This window comes from Pristiophorus japonicus, unplaced genomic scaffold (assembly GCF_044704955.1).
Source record: "Pristiophorus japonicus isolate sPriJap1 unplaced genomic scaffold, sPriJap1.hap1 HAP1_SCAFFOLD_988, whole genome shotgun sequence".
In the NCBI taxonomy this organism is placed as follows: domain Eukaryota; kingdom Metazoa; phylum Chordata; class Chondrichthyes; family Pristiophoridae; genus Pristiophorus; species Pristiophorus japonicus.
The window spans coordinates 132,640-137,254 of NW_027254917.1; the positions used below are offsets into that span (position 1 = coordinate 132,640).

At 53.3% G+C, this 4,615-nt stretch overlaps 2 non-coding genes across 2 annotated transcripts; both read left to right on the forward strand.

The window, feature by feature from the left end:
* The first annotated feature begins 651 nt into the window (after positions 1 to 651).
* Positions 652 to 724, forward strand: trnan-auu (transfer RNA asparagine (anticodon AUU)). The gene has a single exon. It is a non-coding gene; the product is annotated as a tRNA-Asn (tRNA).
* A 250-nt stretch (positions 725 to 974) lies between these two features.
* Positions 975 to 1,047, forward strand: trnai-aau (transfer RNA isoleucine (anticodon AAU)). Its single transcript has one exon. It is a non-coding gene; the product is annotated as a tRNA-Ile (tRNA).
* The last annotated feature ends 3,568 nt before the right edge of the window (positions 1,048 to 4,615 follow it).

Below are 4,615 nucleotides of genomic sequence, written 5' to 3' on the forward strand. Positions count from 1 at the left end.
TTTATCCTGTCCCTCAGAATTGATCCCAGTAATAACTTTCACCGGTGAATGGGATAAATACTTGCCGGGCTGTGGGGAAAGAGCGGGTGACGGGGAATAATCTCTCTCACAGAGCCGACACAAACACGATGGGCCGAATGGCCCTCCTTGTGTGCTGTAAGATTCTGTTAATGTTCAGGGATGGATCACCGAGAATGATTATTCGGTCCCCATCTCCTTGTTAACAATAGTAAGATGTAAACAGGAGCGTGTGTTACAGGTGGCTCCATAGCTCAGGGGTTAGAGCATGGGTCTGGTTAACCAGGGGTCGTGGGTTCAAATCTCACTGATATCAACTGAAAATTAGCTCAGTATTTAAATTCATCGTTCATCTTTCTTTCCTGCCTCTGTCTCTCTTTTCGGATTGACTCTCTCTCTCACTTTCTCACTCCTTCCCCCTTTTACCCCCGCTTCTCTCTCTCCTTTCCCCCTCCCAGTCTCCCCTTTCCCCTCTCTCTCATTTCTTCCCCTTTCCCTCCCTCTCCCTATCTGACTCCTTCCCTTCTCTCCCCCTCTCTTTCCTCTCTCTCATTCCTTCCCCTCTCTCTCACTCCTTCCATTCTCTCTTTTCCCTTCCCCTCTCTTCCTTCCCCTGTTTTTCCCAGAGCAAGAGGCTCCATAGCTCAGGGGTTGGAGCACTGGTCTATTACACCAGGGATCGTGGGTTCAAATCACACTGGGGCCTTCACAAAATTAGCTCAATATTTAAATTCACCGTCCATCATTCTGTTCCTCTCTCCCTTTTCCCTTTCCTTTCAGATTGTCACCCTCTCTCTCTCTCTCTCCCCTTTCTCACTCCGACCCTCTCTTCCCCCACCACACACTCTCGCTCCCCTGCCCCTCTCTCTTCCTCTCTATCTCCCCTTCCCCCACTTCCCTTCTCCTCCCGCTCTCTCGTCTTTCCCACTTCTTCCCCTGTCTTTCCCAAAGCTGGTGGCTCCATAGCTCAGGGGTTAGAGCACTGGTCTAATAAACCAGCAATCGTGGGTTCAAATCTCACTTGGGCCTTCTCAAATTTGCTGTTCGTTAACAAGGTCTTTAATTATAAATATTAAACAGCTGCAAGACTGATCCTGGTCTTTAAATATTAAACTAATTTTGAAGAGGTCCCAGTGAGATTTGAACTCACAACCCCTGGTTTACAAGACCAGTGTTCAAACCCCTGAGCTCTGGAGCCACCTGTTTTTGAAAAGAGAGAGAGAGACTGATCCTGGATAAACAGGCTAATTTCTCTTACACTCTCTCTCCCCTTCCAAATCTCTCTCACCCTTCCCCATTCTGCATCTTTTTCTCACTCTCTCGCTATCTCCTTTTCCCCGTCTCTCACTCATTCCCCTCTCTCCCTTTCCTCCTCCCTCACCCCACCTTCTTTCCCTTCCCTCCCTCTGTCTCCCCTTCGCTCTCTCTCCTGCCTTTCTCTCTCTCCTTCCCTCTATCACTCCGTTCCCCCTTTCCCTCCCTTCCACTCTCTCTAATCCCAGCTCCTTCCCCTGTCTTTCCCAGAGCAGGTGCCCTCCTGTCTCTCTCTCCTTTCCCTTTCCTTTGAGATCCTCCCCTTCTCTCTCTTCTTCCCCTCCCTCTCTTTCCCCTTCCCCTCTCTCTTCCCTCTTTCCTACTCATTCCCCTCTCTTCCACCTTCGACATTCTCCCCGCCTCTCTCTCTCCCTGTCTCCCCTTCCCCCTCTCTCTCACTCCTTCCCCCCTCTCTCCCCTTCCCACTCTCTCTCACTCCTTCCCCCCTCTCTCTCACTCCTTCCCCCCTCTCTTCCCTTCTCCTTTCTCTCCCTTTACCCCTCTTTCACTCCTTCCCATCTCTCTTCCCTTCCGCTCTCTCCCCTTCCCCTCTCTTTCGCACTCCTTCCCCCTCTCTTCCCTTAACCTCTCTTTCCCCTTCCCTCGCTCTCTCCCCTGCCCCTCTCTTTCTCCCAGTCTCCACTTCCCTCTCTCTCACTCCTTCTCCTCTCTTCCCTTCCCCTCCCTCTCTCCCCTTCCCTCTCTCTCTCCCATTCTATTCTCTCGTTTCCCTTCCCCTCTCTTTCCTGCTCACTGGGACCTCTTCAAAATTAGTTTAATATTTAAATACCAGTCTATTATTTCCCACTTTTCAGATTCTCTCTCTCACTTTTCCTTTCCCCTCACCTCTCACTTGTTTGTTTGCCTCTCTCTCTCCCCTTCTCCAATCTATTTCACTCCTTCCCCTCTCTCTCTCTCCCCGCCCCTTCCACACTTTCTCTCACTCCCCTTCCCATTTCTCTCACACGCCTGCTTCTCTCTCCCCTTAACCACTCTTTCTCCTCTCTGCTGCTCTCTCTTTCCATCACATTACGACCCGTTCTACATCTTTTTACCCCACTCTCTCCCATTCCCCTCCCTCTCTTTCCCCTTCCCCTCTCTCTCTCCCCTTCCCCTTCCTCTCTCTCCCCTTCCCTCTCTCTCTCCCATTCTACTCTCTCGTTTCCCTTCCCCTCTTTTTCCTGCTCCTTCCCCTGTCTTTGCCAGTGCACTTGGCTCCATAGCTCAGGGGTGAGAGCACTGGTCGAGTAAATCTCACTGGGGCCTATTTAAAATTAGCTCAGCAGTTAATTCACCGTCAATTAACAAGGGGTTTAATTATAAATATTAAACAGCTCCGAGACCAACTCTGGAACAACAGGCTCCCCTCACACCCTTCCCCCTCTCCTCTTCTCATCTCTCTTACACTCTCTCTCTCCCTTCCCCATCATGACCCGTTCTACATCTTTTTACCCCTCTCTCCCTTTCCCACTATCTTGCTTTCCCCATCTCTCACTCATTCCCCTCTCTCTCCCCTTCCCCTCCCTCTCTTTCACCTTCCCCCTCTCTCTCACATCTTCCCCTTTCTCTCACCCGTTCCTTCTCTCTCCTCTACCCATTTCCTCCCCTCACTCTACCCTTCCCCCTCTCTCTCCTTTCCCTCTCTCTTTCCCTCCTCTCTCCCCTCCCCCTCTCTCTCTCCTTCGCCACTCTCTCTCCCCTTCACCACTCTCTCCCCTTCCCTCTCACTCTCCCCTTCCCCCTCACTCTCCCCTTCCCCCCTCTCTCTCCCCTTCGCCACCTCTCCTTCCCCCTCACTCTCCCCTTCCTCCCTCTCTCCCCTTCCCCTCTCTCTCTCCCCTTCCCCTCTCTCTCTCCCCTTTCCACCTCTCTCTCCCCTTACCCCCCTCTCTCTCCCCTTTCCCTTCACTCTCCCCTTCCACTCTCTCTCTCCCTTCACCTCTCTCTCTCCCCTTTCCCTCTCTCACTCGCCATCCCCTCTCTCTCCTTCCCCTCTCTCTCCTTCCCTACTCTCACCCCTTCCCCCTCTCTCTCACTTCCCCACTCTCTCCCCTTCCCCCTCACTCGCCCCTTCCCCCCCCTCTCTCCCCTTCCCCCCTCTCTCCTCTTCCCCCTCTCTCCCCTTCCCCCTCTCTCTCTCCCCTTCCCCTCTCTCTCCCATTCTACTCTCTCTTTTCCCTTCCCCTCTCTTTCCTGCTCCTTCCCCTATCTTTCCCAAGGCAGGTAGCTCCATAGCTCAGGGGTTAGAGTTCTGGTCTTGTAAACCAGGGGTCATTGGGGTCCAATCTCACTGGGGTCTGTTCAAAATTAGCTCAGTATTTAAATTTGCTGTTAGTTAACAAGGTGTTTAATTATAAATATTAAACAGCTCCGAGACCAACTCTGGAACAACAGGCTCCCCTCGCCTCTTCTCATCTCTCTTACACTCTCTCTCTCCTTCCCCATCATGACCCATTCTACATCTTTTTAACCCTCTCCCTTCCCACTATCTTGCTTTCCCCATCTCTCACTCATTCCCCTCTCTCTCCCCTTCCCCTCCCTCTCTTTCACCTTCCCCCTCTCTCTCACATCTTCCCCTTTCTCTCACCCGTTCCTTCTCTCTCCTCTACCCATTTCCTCCACTCACTCTCCCCTTCCCCCCTCTCTCTCCTTTCCCTCTCTCTTTCCCTCCCTCTCTCCCCTCCCCCTCTCTCTCTCCTTCGCCTCTCTCTCTCCCCTTCCCCACTCTCTCCCCTTCCCTCTCACTCTCCCCTTCCCCCTCACTCTCCCCTTCCCCCCTCTCTCTCCCCTTCCCCACTCTCTCCCCTTCCCCCTCACTCTCCCCTTCCTCCCTCTCTCCCCCTTCCCCTCTCTCTCTCCCTTCCCCTCTCTCTCTCCCCTTTCCACCTCTCTCTCCCCTTACCCCCTCTCTCTCCCCTTCCCCTTCACTCTCCCCTTCCACTCTCTCTCTCCCCTTCACATCTCTCTCTCCCTTCTCCACTCTCTCCCCTTCCCCCTCACTCGCCCCTTCACCCCCTCTCTCCTCTTCCCCCCTCTCTCCCCTTCCCCCTCTCTCTTCCCTCTCCCTCTCTCCCCTACCTACTCTCTCCCCTGCCCCCTCTCCCTTTTGACTCGCCCTCTCCCCTTCCCCTATCTTCCCTCCCCTCTCTCCTCTGTCTCACTTTTCCCTTTCTTTTCAGATTCTCCCCATTCTCACTCTCTCTCCTCTTCCTTTCTCTCTCCCCTGTCTCCTCCCTCTCTCGCCTTCCCATCTCTCTCCCCTTTCTCTCTCTCACTCATTCCT